Consider the following 15,189-nt stretch of genomic DNA (forward strand, 5'->3'; position numbering starts at 1 on the left):
GCCAGGACTACACAGGGAGTTCTAGGCCACCCTGACTACAAAGTGAGATCTTGTTTCAGAAAAACAATGAAACAAAACAAAAACAACAAATCCTTATTAGTGGTGGCCTGTTTCTGTAGTCCCAGCAATCCTGGAGGCTGAGTCAGGAGGATCGCTTGAGCCAAGAGTTGGAGGCTAGTCTGACAACACAGTGAGATCCTATTTAAAAAATAAATAGATGTAAGTAAAATTAAAGGCTTTCGTTTTTGTGCCAGGGATCGAACTGGGGCCCTTGCACTTGCAAGGCAAGCAGCAGAACCACTAAGCCAAATCCCCGGCCCAAAGCCTTATTTAAAGAATCATACAGGGAATTTTGTTTGCCTTTGAGGTGCCCTGGGTAACAGAGAGGGCTGAATCCTTTTGGACTCAACTCCACCTTTCAGAGTTCTAAAAGCAGGGAGGTAACTAATGCCCCCAATTTAGTCCCAGTAGATTTTATTTCCATGAGATTGTATGATTAAGCATTCATCCACACAGGTTAAGCCCTCAGAGGGTCTATGAAAATTAGTTAACATTTGGAATCTCTCTCCTTGGTCTCCTGCTCAAGAATCTCTCTGGGAATGATTAGGAGTTTATCCATACAGCTCTGACAGTCAAGTGGCAGGGCTGATAAAGCTGGTGGGTGGCTTTATCAGTTTCAGAGCCAAAGCAACTTTTAAGAGCCTATAAAAATGCTGACAAATATTCCTTCTGACCAATGCATCACCATCCTTCACTATCAATTCTGCCAGCTTAGTGGGATTCCCTTACTAACTAGTTAAAACGCTGCAGTTTAAGGAATGATTTCTAAAAAACACAAACAAGTGTGGATTCAAGGCTATCTCTCCCTTGGTCAATATTTATTTGGCAGCAATTACAGGCTGAATCCTGAATCCTCCGAGAAGGGCTGGGGCTACACCTCCCCCATGGAGGCCTGCTTTCAGGAGTGGGAGAAAAAGCAATGGGCACTGCTCCCAAGCTGCAGCCTGCAATCTGGATGTGCTCTGGGAGCATGCGGCTTGGGTTTTAGGAGAAAATAAGGCTGGGATTCACTGCTTTACAGAGCCGGAAGGAATGAGCCAGTGGCAGACCGAGGCAAAACAGAGGTTCATGTACACACATTCCCTGTCACCTCCTCAAGCAGTAATGTCAGATGGTAACAGCATTACCCTTTTGTTTCCTTTCCACTTCCTCCAGGTGACCTGGATGTCAGTTTCCATCGGATTTCACTGGTATAAACATACTGAGGAATGAGGGGCTAACTTAGCATGCAGTGATGCCCTCTGTCCATTCACCACCCTGCCGAGGTCACCCAGGTCACTTTACCCTGCCTAGCTTGCCAGGGTACCAACCGCTGAAGAAACCCTCCAGTGGTAAAGCACTTGCCTACCAGTAGTACACACAAGGCCCTGGGTTCCAACCCCAGCACCACCAAAAAATGAACAGAGAAAAGAATACTACAAGGGAGGCCGTGCCAAGCCAGTTCCTTGATTCTGATGACTGTTCAAATTACTTCCTGCATCATCTCCAGTGATTCTGTCTTATTTGATAAAAAGTTTGGAAGCAGGAAAAGCAAGAGATTTAAGGTTTCCTCCTGCTGTTCAATATAAACGGAAAAAACCTGCTGTGCTAAGTGGAGCCACTGCACACAATCTGTCACATGCAGCTGGGTCTGGACACAAATACACATGCCTCACAAACAAGTTCCTCCAACGTTTTACTGCAGACCCTGCCCTGGGAGAGTTTTCAGAGTTCAAGCCTACACACCCCTTTGCACTCACTCTCCAGGAACCACGCACAGATATTTCCCTAAAGACGCTGCCACAAAGGCAGTAACCTCTCCTCACACTTCTTCCCACCCGCTCCACGCACAGCTTTCCTACCAAGAAACAGCCAGGCACCTTTGGGAGCTCCCACGACTGTCAGCTGCAGATCCCCACACACATCCTGGAGAGAAGCCAACAGCAACCACCAGAGGCAAGGATCACAGGGGTGGCTGGTAGTCAAGGGGTGGATCTGATCCCAGAGTCCTGCAAGAGATTCAGATGGACTATATCACCACTGACCAATGAGGAGGAGGAGATTCTCCCTCAGGGATCCCGAGTGACACAGTGTTTGTGTTGATTCAAAGTGCCGTTAACCCCAGGCATGCACCAAGATCTCTATTCAGACCCAAACAGACAGAGAGATGACAGACAAATATTTTGTTGTTGTGGTTCAATTCTTCATTGCTATCTCCAGAGAAGCCAAACTACTTTAATCTTAAAGTGAAATAAATTTCAGTGAGAAAGCAGGATAACACCACGGGGGAGCTTTATTTTTATTTTAATAGAAGTTTTTTCTCTCTTGGGGTTTTGTTTATCTGACCATATATGTCCATAGAAAAATATTATTCCAGAGTCTGTTCCTGCGTGTTTGCATAGACTTTGAACACCAAATGAAAGGCAAGCCGAGATGCTCTGTGGACTTACTGTTGCATTTAGATGATGTACTTAGATCTTTGTCATCTAGTTCAAGAGCAACTTGTTTATTGAGCACTGGCCAAAAAGTGCTTTTGAAATACACTATTAAACTCCTCAGAGACTCATGGGGAATAAAAGTAACTTCTCCAATGCACATCTACCAAAGTCTTTCCAACTACCAAGGCAATAGTCACATTATGCTAAATGGCCACCAGGACACCAGAGGCTGGGGCCACACAGTTTCCAGAGTAAAGCAAGATTCTGCCGACTTAACACTGGCACGACCTTGTTCCCAAAGCCTTCTGTCCACAACCAACTATCGAAGCAGGCAGGAGGTAGGACTGAAAAGCTCCATGCTTTATTGTCATTGTTATTTTAATCCCTGACACTCTGAAATCACTGAAACCCTGAATTTCAGACTCCTCAAAAGAAAGTTCAGAAAACTCTTTGCGCCACCTAGCTGGGGTGGCCTGCCCTCAGTCTCCGTCCCTCTCTCTTCCCCTGCCCCAGCCTTCACTTAACTGCAGCTTACTGTCACACCACTGATTTTCCAGGTGTGATCTTGGGATGGCCCACGAGACAATCACCTGAGTGCTTGCCAAAGAAGTATTTTGGGGGCTCGGTGTTCACAACTTCCCTTTCTGTTCTATTCTGAGTGATTTCTTCCTAAAAATGTATCAGATCACACTGCGATCCTGCTTTAAAACTTTCACTAGCTTCCTGTTTTATAAAAACAAAGTCCCAAGCCCTTAGTCTCTGTGCTGCCAGCAGTGCCGAGTATCCTCAAGCTTCATTTCCTGCCAGTCCGTATCCTCCTAAATTCCAGACTTTTTTTCTGGTCACATGCAACCACTTCACTCCTCTACACCCTTGCGTGTTATACCCCAAGCCTAGAATATCCTCCCCTCTGTTTGATTGGGAAACTCTTCCTTACCCTTGGAGTTTCACCCAAATAAACCACTTAAAACCTTTCACTGCCTCCTCCTTTGCGCCCTCCACATATTGTCCAAGGCCCAGTGCTATCTGAGCACTTCTGTCACTACAGCGTAACGTCTTCTTTGCCTCTCATCTCTCCCTAAAATATCCCTAAGCAAGGGTGGTTGGCTGGCATTCAACTGACAGTACAGGCTGAATTTCTACCAGAAGCACAGGTCTAAGCCAGGGGCTGAAGAGAAAGGAATGAACAAACCCTCGTCCCAAATGAAGTTCACAATGATTGCCATCTCCTTTCAGGTGGCCCCTCCCCCCCGTCTCACTAAACTCTATGTCTAGCAGAGTGTATTAATCCATTTTCAGTTGCTATAACAAAATACTTGAAGCCAGAAAACATATAATGAAAAAAGGCTTATCTAGAGTTCTGTGAGTTCAAGTCAGTGTGCTGCTGTTTGCTTGGCTCTGGTAAGGGCTTCATGGCAGGTATTGAAAAGGTCATGCGACAAGACAGGAAGCCAGAGAGAGTGAGAAACCAGGCTTGCACGTTTTTATAACATCTCAACCAGACCAGCATTAATCCCATCTAGAGTGGCACTCCATGCCCTAGGCCCCACCTCTTAAAGGCTCTGCCACCTTTCAACACTGCCACCCTAGAGCCGGGCTTCTAGCTCACAAGCCTTTGGGGTCAAATGCAAGCCACAGCACGGAGCATCCCAGCCCTGAGTACTCTGTCCCCCTCCTCCTCACAACGCTGTTTCTCATTCTGATATAATTTCCAAGAGGTATGTTTCTAATGGACAAATCTGATCCTATTACTTCTCCAATCACAATTCTCCAACTTGCCTCTAGGGTAAAATCTGAAGTGCTGCGCGCCATCTGCAGGCATACCTGCCCTGTGCTCTTCACAGCTCCTGTCCCCTTCCTGTCTGTGTGGTGGCACGAAGCCCTGGCAGGAATGGCTCTGCCAATGTACACACCCTCTCTGGGAATGGGGCAGGACCCCTGGGCTCAGTGGTTCAATGCAAGAGACTTGTTGATGTGCCATATGGGCTTAACAATTCATACTGATATCTGATTCCCTATGGTAAATTAATATCAATGAATGGTATTGAGAAGCAGTAGGACCTTTCTCTTCTCCAGTGCTGGAGATCAAAGCAGAGTCTTTGTGCATGCTAGGCAAGTGGTCCACCAATGAGCTACAAATCTCGCCAACAATCTTTTTATTTATTTTTTTATTTATTTACTTTGAGACAGGGTCTCACTGTGCAACCAAGCTGGCCTTGAACTTGTGGCAATACTCCTGCCTCAGCCTCCAGAGTACTGGAACTATAGGCACATGCCCCCATGCCCGGCCCAACAATCTTTTAATTGGTGCATTTAGACCTCTGACATTCAAAGAGATTACTGATGTAGCAGAATTGATACCTACTTTATTTTTTTGTTTTACCCTAAAGTTTAGAAAATAACCCAAGTTCACTTTCAAATAATGTAACCTGACTCACAAGAATGAGTACCTTGCAATAACAAAATCATCCTAATGCTATCCCTTGTATGATCACTGCCCTTCCTTTAGTTTATACATAAACATATATATGTAAGCATCAAATACATTGTTGCTATTATTTTGAGCTATCATCTATTAGATCAATTATGAATACAAAAAAGCTTTTATTTTTACTTTAACTTACTTTTTCTCTAATTTTCTTTCTTCCTTAATGTATATGCAAGTTTCTGAACTGTATCATTTTCCTCCTTCCTAAAGAACAACTTTTAACACTTCTTGCAAGGCAAGTCTACTGAACAAATCTCCTCAATTTCTGTTTGTCCTCCCTTCTAAAAGATAATTTCACAGGGCCTAGAATTCTAGATTGGATTTTTTTCTCGCAACCCTTTAAGTCTTTTATTCCAGGCTGGGCATGGTGGTGCATGCCTGTAATCCCAGCACTCGGGAGGCTGAGGCAGGAGGATCACTGTGAGTTTGAGACCAGCCTGGCTACATCATAGTGAATTATAGGTCAGTCTCAACTACATAGTGGGACCCTGTCTCAACCCCGCCCCCCCCAAAAAAACAAATCTTTTATTCCACTCTCTTCCTACTTGTATAGTTTCTGAGGAGTCAGACCTAGTTTTTCTGTAAGTAAGTTACTACTTTTTAGCCTGGCTTCTTTCAGGAATTTTTTTTTCTTGATTTCCTGTAGTTTAAATATGAGTATGCATAAGTGTAGTTTTTCTGGCATTTATCCTCCTGAGCTTCCTGGACCTGTGGATTGGTGTCTGACATTAATTTAGAGAAATTCCCAGTCATTGTTTCAGATTTTTTTCCTATTTCCTTTCTTTTACTCTGCTATTCTCATTATCCATTATTCAACCTTTTGTAGTTGTCTCACAATTCTTGGATATCTTGTTCTTTCCCTCACTAACCCAAGTCTTTTTTCTTGACTTTTTAGTGAAGTCTCTATTGATATAGTATACCCTTAAGCTCAGAAATTCTGTCATCAGCCCCATCATCTACCAATAAGCCCATCGCAGCATTCTTCATTTGTTTTAGTGTTTACTATCTCTAGCACTTCTTTTTAGTTCTTTACAATTTACATCTCTCTGCTTATATTACCTATCTGTTTTTGCATGCTGTCTACTTTATCCATTAGAGCCCTTAGCATAGGAATCATAGTTGTTTTAAATTCCTGGTCTGACAATCCAACATCACATATCTGAGTCTTATTATGGTATTTATTCTATCTCTTCAAATTGTGTTTGTTTGGTTGGTTGGTTTTGGGTTTTTTGTTTGTTTTTTGGTACCAGGGATTGAACTTGGGACATTGTACTTACAAGGTAGGCAGCAGCACCACTGAGCTAAATCCCCAGTCCTGATTTTGGTTTTCTGAGACAGGGTCTTGCTATTAGTTCAGGCTGAACATTTTTGTTTTTTGTTTTTTGTTTTTGGTACGAGGGATTGAATTCAGGGCCTTGCGCATGCAAGGCAGGCCACTGAACTGCTAAGCTAAATCCTCAGCCCATGAACTTGAACTACCTATGTAGCCCAGGCTGGCCTCAAACTCACAGAGATCCTCCTGCCTCAGCCTCCCAAGTGCTGGGACTACAGGCGTGCACCACCATGCCCAGCTCACGTTGTTTTTGCCTTTTAGTATGCTTTATAATTTTTTTCTTGAGAAAAATTCTGATCACGATTCTCCAAGTAAGCATGACTGATGTCTTAATCCATTTTCCATTCCTGTAGCAGAATATCTAATACTGGGTAATTTATAGGGAAGAGGTTTATTTTGGCTCACTGTTTTGGAGGCTGAGACATCCAAGCCAGGGTGGCCAAATGTAGTGAAGTCCTTGTTCTGCTTCAACTCGTGGTGGGAAGCAGAAGAGCAAGTAGGAATGTGTAGAAAAGACAGAACAGAAAGGATGGACTTACTATATAATAACCTGCTCTGGAGGTAACTAACTCAGTCCCATTATATTCCTGCTACAGCAAGAACTCACCTATGGAGAAAGGCGTTAGTCCATTCACGAGGCTCCACCCTCGTGACCCAAACATGTCCTGTGAGGCTCCACCTCCCAAACTGCTACTTCAAGGAACTAAAGTTCCAATACATGAACTTTTGGGGGACACATCCAAACCATAACTGGGTAAAAGGAACAGCTGTAAATAGGCCTTTAGTATACAGTGGTGAGGTTTGAGGGGAGGGAAAGCATTCTGTTATGGTTTCTATCTAGATGTCCCCACAAAGCCTCATGTGCTCAGATGGGATGACTTTGGGGAGGTGACTGGATCATGGGGCATGATACTCACCAGTGCACTGGTACACTGATGAGTTTACAGCTAAATGTGACTTTGGAGATGAAGCCTAGATAAAGGAGGTCACATTGGGGCCATGGCCTAGGAGAGTGCATCTCCATCCCTTCTCCTTGATCCCTCTTTTTACTTCCTGCTACCATGCCACAGACTGTTTCTCTTTTGCCTTGCCCCTCTGTCATGCTGCCCTGCCTTGGAGCCAATCAACTACGGACTGAAACCTGTACATTCTGTGAGCCAAAATAAACTTCTCCTCCTTCAATTTGCTGGTGTCAGGTTTTATGTCTCAGCAATGAGAAAGCAACTAGGATACATTCTATAATCCTACTATTAGGCCTCACTGTTTTAATGAACCTGCGTCCCAGGACTGTGGACTTTACTTGTGATTTTCAGCCCCTTCCTTAGGAGGGATGGAATAACTAGAGTGACCTAGAGTATTTCCTTTTGTCTAGGTCAATCAAGCTCTGATAAAAACCCCAGTAGAGGGTTGAGGTTATAGCTCAGTGGTAGGGCACTTGCCTAACACGTGCAAGGCCCTAGGTTCCATTCCCAGCATAGCGGGGAATAAATCAGGTTAGGCTTTGGTTAAACACTTTCTTTTGAGGTCAGACTTGTTAAGAACAGAACACTCTGATGTATTTCAAAATAGTTCCTTTTCCCCTGCCCCTGCCAAAAGTGTGAGGGGATTTTTCTCCATTATTCACCGTAAGAACTTGGGGGAGCTCCAGAAGGTAAACTGAAGAGATGATGCAGACTGGAGTTTTTAACTCAGACTCATCCACTTTGAGCATCCAACAATTTGTCAGTTACAGTCCTGGTTTCTGTTCCAGTAAATTGGGATGTTGTGTATTTGTCCATTGCTCCAATTTGAGGACAGTGGTTTTCCCTGTGACCAGTTTCTCTTATGAGTCTAAGAAGAGTTGCTACTATTCAATTTGTTGAGGTTGGTACTTGTGAGAATGGAGCTGTGTCCAAGCTCCTTACATACTGGTCAGGGATTGGATTTAGAAGTTGTGCACGTGTGTGTGCGTGCGTGCGTGCGTGCGTGTGTGTGTGTGTGTGTGTGTGAAACAGTGATATATATATATTACTGAGAAAGCAAAATATGATTACACAGCAATAGCCGGACATACAAGGAATTCACAACTCCCTGAAGAAAACACATCTGGATGACCTACCTAGTGATTTCCCCAGGAGACACAGGAATGTCTCTATATTTCATTCCCTGCTCCTCCCCTGAAACAATTTCAATCACTCGATAAATCATTATCACTCATTAATAATGTTTACTGAGTGTCCAGATGTAAAAGAAATTCACTATACATTCCACAGATGCAATCCCTTCCCCCAGGGGGTTCCTTTCCATTTTAATGCAAACAATATAGAATGTTTACATTTTCCTTTTACAGGTTCTGCCTGGATTTGCTGTTGTTCTTTCTTGTTTTCTCCCCCCACCCAGAGAATAGTTTCCTGGCTTTATAAACTATATTGCGCCATTTCACTTCCAAGATACAGAAGGAAGTGGAACAGGAACAGATGACACTTGCTGAGCAGCACTAGCCAAGCCTCTTCAGGAGGGGAGAGAACTCCTGGAGGTGAGTCCCTCAGCATGAACGGGAGGATGGAACACCTTAAGTAAGGATCACAAAGAATCTCTGGGATAGAAAGAACACAAGTCAAGAAGAGGCCAGCCCTGCCAGGTGTGGTAGTTGAAGCCTATAATACCTGCTAATCAGGAGGCTGAAGCAAGAAGGTTTCAAATTCAAGGCCAGTCTAAGAAACTTAGTGAGGCCCTGTCTCAAAATAAAAATAGCAAGGGATGTAGCTCCATAGTGGAGCACTTGCTTAGCATTATGACTCCCACGATTTAATCTCCAGTAACACACACACACACACACACACACACACACACGAGACCAAACTGGTAACAAACCAGTGTTGTTAAATTGTTTCACTTCTTTTTGCTGTATCAAAATAATCTCACTGATGCGATGGGCTAACATCATTTAGGCCCTATGTCAGAGCCACAAAATGAATTCCTCATTCTTCAGTTTATGAAGTCTGGACAGGTGGGCTCTGATTTTCTCTTCTAAAGCCCTCTACCAGGGTTGTTAAAACTTTGTCTCTTTCAACTGTTCTGAGAATTGCTGTCTACATCCAGGCTAACGACTCACTAAGACTCTTCCACCCACTGCCCCAACGGCCCTCTAGGTTGTGCTCTACTCTGTGTCCCCATGGGTTTGCAATGCTACCATGTATGTCAAGCCTGGCTGACCCTTTTACGATACGTAGTCATCCTGAAAACATGGGCAGACCACCCAGCAGTGTAGACAATAGGGTGGGCAGGCCTTATACTGAATCTCAAAGCTTAAAGATAGTTATTATCTAACCCAGTGGTTTTCTTTCTTTTCTTTTCTTTTTCTAAGTGGAACTGTAGGGCTCGGAAGGTAGCTCGGTGGTAGAGCTTGCCTTGCATGAGCCAGGCTGGGGTTCACCCCCAGCACTACAAAAATAAAAATAAAAAAGAAGTGGAACTCTGTTTTTCCATTAAAATCATGTACATACACCCTAAAATATCTATGTAGTTGAATACTCGGGAGGGGAAGGGCTCTCCACTAGACTCTAAGAAAGAACTGTCTCACAAACCATACCGAGGGTCAGGGATTTATTTAGCTCAGTGGTGCCACACCAGCCTCGCAAGCGCAAGGTTCTGAGTTTGATCCCCAGTACCATAAATAAATAAATAAATAAATAAATAAATAAATAAGCAAGCAAGCAAGCAAGCAAGCAAGCAAGCAAACAAGCCTCCGTTGTATACAGGAGGACATGGGTGTAGAAAGTGGTCAGGTAGACTGCCCCGGGTTATAGGGTTGGGGACAATCCAACTTCCTGATACTTCATCCTTTGCTCTTTTTGCTAAAACACCCTGAGAATCTGCTCAGAGCCCGTGGAGCTACATGTGGCAATACTAAGCCACAAAAATGACTGACTCAATGCTTTCATTAAACACTGCCCCCATCCATTTCCTGAGAAAGAGGGGTTTTAGTTCTTTGTGCTACATTAACTCCAGTCAGTAATTCTGAATTCCTCTTGGCAGAAATAATATAGGTCAGATTCCATTAAACACATATCACTACAATTTTTTAAAGTTTTTTTTATTCGAACCCAGCTTATGGTTTCTAGTGAGATTCAACCAGCCAGAGGTTATATACTATGAAAGAATTTGGATAGCCTTGAGGACCTTAATAAGACAATTTGGCCTATGTTATATGTAGTAGTAGTATGTATTTTTAATAATTTAGGTAGCATTTGGCTTCCAAATTGCTCACTGCATTTTACAAAATCCAACACAATATTCCAGGACCTGTAGGCATTCAACCTCATACCCCAGGGTAGTTAGATATGAAATGTAATTTGCTATCCTGAACAGAGACAAGAGAAAGGCCAATGAGCCTTTCTAGGCCTAGACCCTGGGCTCACCAAAGCCCCATGGCAGCCTTCTGAAGGAGCTCACTGGTCCCAGCTTTGTCTCTCAGGAGTCCTGGGTTACTTACAAGTCCTTATTAAAGTAATTCTGTTGAAGACTGTTTAAAAGAAGGAAAGATAAGTGAAAATTCGAAGAAAATATTTGCAAAATTCAAGGATAGGGTAAAAACAGACTGAAGTGGGTGTCAGATCAGGATGCAGCATCTTTCTGAAAGTACCTACACTGCTGAGTTGGGGGAGAAGTGATATCATTTCATGAGGATTGATCAAGGAAGCAACAGCCACAAAGAACGAGGAAACCATCTAGATGGGGTATAAATTCAAGGCCAGGATCCAAGTAAAATATCAAATTGGAAGGGAAAAAAGTAACAGAAACATTTCAGATGTCAAAAGCTGAAACTCAGTCTCTGGGATCTGGCCACTTAGGTTTCCTCTCACACCTGACAGCTGGAATAAGAGCCCTGTCCTTTCTTAAAGACTGTGCTGCTGGCACACAATGCCTCTGGTGTGATGGAAGCCACTTACCATGCGAGTCGTATGGGCAGGGGACCAGGTGTATGGGGGCAGCTCATACCACTTCTCGGGTTTCTCAGTGATTAGCTTGGATTCAAAATGTGGTATTAGAATAGTTCACACCGGGACATTCTCTGAACCCTGCTTGCCCTGGGGCTGGCACTTCTGCCCTACAAAAGGAGGAGAATTGTAAGAGCATTGAAAAAACAAAGCAAAGAGGATAAAATACTTGTAAAGCTTTTGATGGTACTGAGTCACACATATAAGTAAGTAAGCACACGATAAAAGTACTGAATGTTCTATAACATACACAAAAATGTCAACAGAACAACTTTTTACATGACTTCATGGAGCAGCAAGGCAAAGCCAGAGTTGAGAACCAAACTGAAGCTTCTAAACATCTGGGACTTTAAATACCTTTATACTACATATTGTTTTGGAGGGACCTACAGCTTTCTGATGAGAATCGAGTACAAAGCACACACATTCTCATGCATGCATCTTGCTCTTCACAGGAAGAGCACCAGGGATTAGAACTGCTATGTAGGCAGGTGGTGTGGCTTAGTGGTAGAGCCCTTGCCTAGCAAGCACGAGGCCCTGGGTTCAATCTCTAGCACTGCAAAACAAAAGAAACAGAAAACCTACCACCCATTTGCTGCATGACATTGGGCACATTAAATCATCCCTGAAATGAGACTACGAAAACCTACTTCATAGGGTCCTGGTTGGCATAAATGAAATGAGACGATGTACATCAATCATCTACAGCAGTGCCTAGGACACAGTGACTGCCTTGTTCATTCAACCAACATTCACGAAGCTTCTCACTAGATGTTCACACGGTGCCTGGCACCAGAAATAAAGTCAGCGAAGACAAGCCTGGGCCCTGCCCCTGTGGAGCTTTCAGTATGCCCTCCAGCCCCATCACTGTAGCAGCACTCATCCTGACCTGCTTGTCTTGACTGAGGCCACACAGGTGGTTCTGCATTGGTCACAAAGATACACAAGGTACAGAGGTTGTTCTTCAACCATTAAGTCTAACAAAGGCCAAGAGAGAAGCACACAATTGCACGGGGAATATTTTCAAAGTAGATTCCAGGCTGGGCATGATGACACAGGTCCATAATCCCACCATTCTGGGAGGTTGAGGCAAGAGGATCACAAGGTTCAAGCTCAGCCAGGGCAATTTTTTTACTTACAGTGTCTCAAATTAAAAATTAAAAAGGGGCTGGGGATGTAGGTCAGTGCAAAGGCCCTTCACTTCTTCATACCAAAAAAAGTAGGTTTCAAGGTCCCACCCTGGACTTGCTCAGAGAATCTCTAAGTGTGGCACCCTGGGATCTGTTATGATTGATTTTTTTTTTTTTTTTTCAGACAGGTCCTCCCTATACTGTTCAGGATGGCCTTGAACTCACTATGTAGCCCAGGCTGGCCTCAAACTCATAGTGATATGGTTTCAGCCTCCCAAGTGCTGTTATGATTTTTTAAAAATGTCCCCAAGTGGTCAAATGTAGATCTCTTAGTCTAAGTTTGCCTGCCTTTTTAACAAAAAAAATTCTACAATGATCAATTGTTATAACACAAAGCCCAAGCTAAGAAATCAGATAATGACAAATGCTGGTGAGGCTGTTGAGGAAAGTGAAATCAGTGTGGGGATTCCTCAAAAACTAAAACTAGAAATTCATTCAACCTAGCTATTCCCCTTCTAGGTAACTTCACAAAAAAATTAAGAAAAAAAAGAATCATACCCTGCAAACACATACTAATAAAAAAAATTTAAGTTAATAAAAATGCCACACGAAAGGGCCCAGTAGTGTTATGAGAGTTAGGAAAAGACCAACACCATCGAGGAGGAGGCAGCATGGAGATGGAAAGTGAGCTAGACAGGGCTGGAATCTGAACCCACAGGGATAGAGAAAGGGAATATTAGGGCAAGCAGAAGCCAGTCATTTGGTTCAAGGGAAAACTGCTTGAATGGGATGATGAGGCATGAAGTTACAGGACTGAGACTACTTCATTTATTCATTCATTCATTCATTCATTCAAACATGGAACGCCGGGCCAAGGATTTAGCTCAGTGGTTCCGCCGCCTGCCTCACAAGCACAAGGACATGAGTTCAATCCCCTGTACCAAAACAAACAAACAACAACAACAACAAAAACATGGAATGCCAAGTGGCATTCAGTACTACTCTAAACCCTGAGGACACCAAGATAAAGATACTCCTGGCTAGTAGTGTGACCAACTTGGCTATATCACCTAAGCAGTAATGGAAGCTCTTACGGTTTGCATCTAAAATGTCCCCCAAAGGCTTATGTATTTATTAAAAGCAGCCATGTTCAGAGGTGACTCAACCATCAGGGCTCCAATCTCTTGGAAGGTGCTGGAAACTGTAGGAAGTGGAGCTGGTTGGATGTAGGTGACTGGGGGCATGTCCTGGAAGGGTGTATTAAGTCCCAGCCCCTGCCACAGCAACAGAAGCTGACTAACAGAGAAGCTGAGGGTGCTAAAAGAAGAGCAAGGGCAGCGGCAGCCCGGAGGATCAGCACAGCCTGGAAGAACCAGGCAGCTAAAAGCAAAGAGAGATAACACGGTGCAGTGGGTTGAACTGCTATGTCGAGATGTATGAGAAGCAGGCAGGTTGGAGTGATGCATGTATGAACCACACAACGGCCAGGCTGGCCAGATGCCGGGATCAGGGCCTGGTGAGGGGTTTAGAGCGGGTTCTCCTCACAGTCCTCAGAAGGAACCACTCCTGCTGCCATCTTGGTCTCAGACCACCAGCCTGCAGAACCGTGACACAACAAATTTCTCTTTATCTGAAGCCAGCAGTTTGCAGTTTTTAGTTGCTGCAGCCCTCAGAAATGATGTTTAAAGGGAAGGGAAGATGTTGTCACCTGGGACAACATGGATGAACCTAGGGGACATAGTGCTAAGTGAAACAAGATAGGCACAGAGAGGCAAATACAGCAAGATCTCACTCATATGTGGAATCCAAAAGAGTGGAACTTGAAGTAGAGAGCAGAATGCTGGTTACCAGAGCTAAGGTCGGAGTGAGGGTATGGGGAGACATAGGTCAATGGGTACAATGTTTTAATAAGACAGGAAGAATACATTTTCGTTCTGTACAATTTACTGTCATAGTGACTACAGTTAATATTTATGTATTTCAGAATTGCACAAATGAATAATTTTAAATGAAATCACAAAGCATGTGAGGTGATGGATATGCTAATTACTTGAGAGAATCATTCTACAATATATACATGTGTCAAAACATTACACTGAATTCTCTATACACAATTATTATGTGTCAACTAAAAATAAAAATCTGAACAAAAATAAAAACAATAAATGTTCCACTAAGAGAGAAGTGGAAAACAAAATGTCATAGATACATACAACAGAATATTATTCAGCCTTAAAAGGAAGGAAATTTTGACACATGCTACAACATGCTTGAACTTTAAGACATTAAGCTAGCCAGGCATGGTGGTACACGCCTGTGATCTCAGCTACTTGGGAGGCCAAGGCAGGAAGATCACAACTTTGAGGGCAACCCAGGCAACGTAGTGAAATGCTGTCTCATAATAAAAAATAAGAAGGGCAGGGGATATAGCCAGTGGTGGGTCACCCCTGAGTTTGATCCCTAGTACCATACATACATACACCAAAAAAGACATTATGCTAGTGAAATAAGTGAGCTGCAGAAAACAAATAATACACAATTCCACTTATACGAGGTACCTAGAATAGTCAAATTCATAGCAACAGAAAGTAAATGGTGGTTCCCAAGGGCTCAGAGAAGGGAAGAATGGGGATTTACTCTTTAATGTTAATTATTTAAACAATAGCAATAAACCAGGGCCAGGGATTTAGCTCAGTAGTGCCACCGCCTGTCTCGTAAGAGCAAGGACCCGAGTTCAATCCCTGGTACCAAAAAAAAAAAAAAAAAAAAAAAAAAAGATAAA

At 43.4% G+C, this 15,189-nt stretch overlaps 1 protein-coding gene across 2 annotated transcripts in view; it reads right to left on the reverse strand.

The window, feature by feature from the left end:
* Wnt5b (Wnt family member 5B) overlaps positions 1-15,189 on the reverse strand; it is a 103,610-nt gene that overhangs the window by 64,026 nt on the left and 24,395 nt on the right. The window contains exons 3-4 of one of the 2 annotated variants that reach the window (XM_033760770.1): positions 11,230-11,387; positions 1,902-2,048 (exon numbers count right to left, since the gene is read on the reverse strand). The gene's annotated coding sequence lies outside the window, so the exon portion shown is untranslated. The remainder of the gene's footprint in view (positions 1-1,901; positions 2,049-11,229; positions 11,388-15,189) is intronic. The other variant, XM_033760769.1, reaches the window with a different exon arrangement.

This window comes from Fukomys damarensis, unplaced genomic scaffold (genome assembly GCF_012274545.1).
Source record: "Fukomys damarensis isolate Sample0158 unplaced genomic scaffold, DMR_v1.0_HiC HiC_scaffold_5, whole genome shotgun sequence".
Lineage (NCBI taxonomy): Eukaryota > Metazoa > Chordata > Mammalia > Rodentia > Bathyergidae > Fukomys > Fukomys damarensis.